This window comes from Mastomys coucha, chromosome X (assembly GCF_008632895.1).
Source record: "Mastomys coucha isolate ucsf_1 chromosome X, UCSF_Mcou_1, whole genome shotgun sequence".
Classification (NCBI taxonomy): Eukaryota; Metazoa; Chordata; class Mammalia; order Rodentia; family Muridae; genus Mastomys; species Mastomys coucha.
In genome coordinates, this window is record NC_045030.1 from 61117009 (window position 1) to 61117303 (window position 295).

Sequence of the window (295 nt, forward strand, 5' to 3'; positions counted from 1 at the left end):
CAGACCCTATAGTGGGCTGCCCCCACCCCTTCTGCTTTAAATAGGTTGACACCTTTGGGTGTCTTAAAATGGCGCCCGCCGCCACTATCTCCCGGGAGACAAATGATATCCAGCCCGAACGAGACAAGTCTGTACGGAAAACACGTCCAGGAAAAAGGAAAGTCCTACCCGAGGGGACTGCGACGGTCTCAAGCTCCTATGAGCTCGCTGACGGGACCTCCCGAGCAACGCTGCACCAGTGACAGCAACCGATTTTCAGACTGGAACAGAAAAGACGCTAGGACGACTGCGCAAC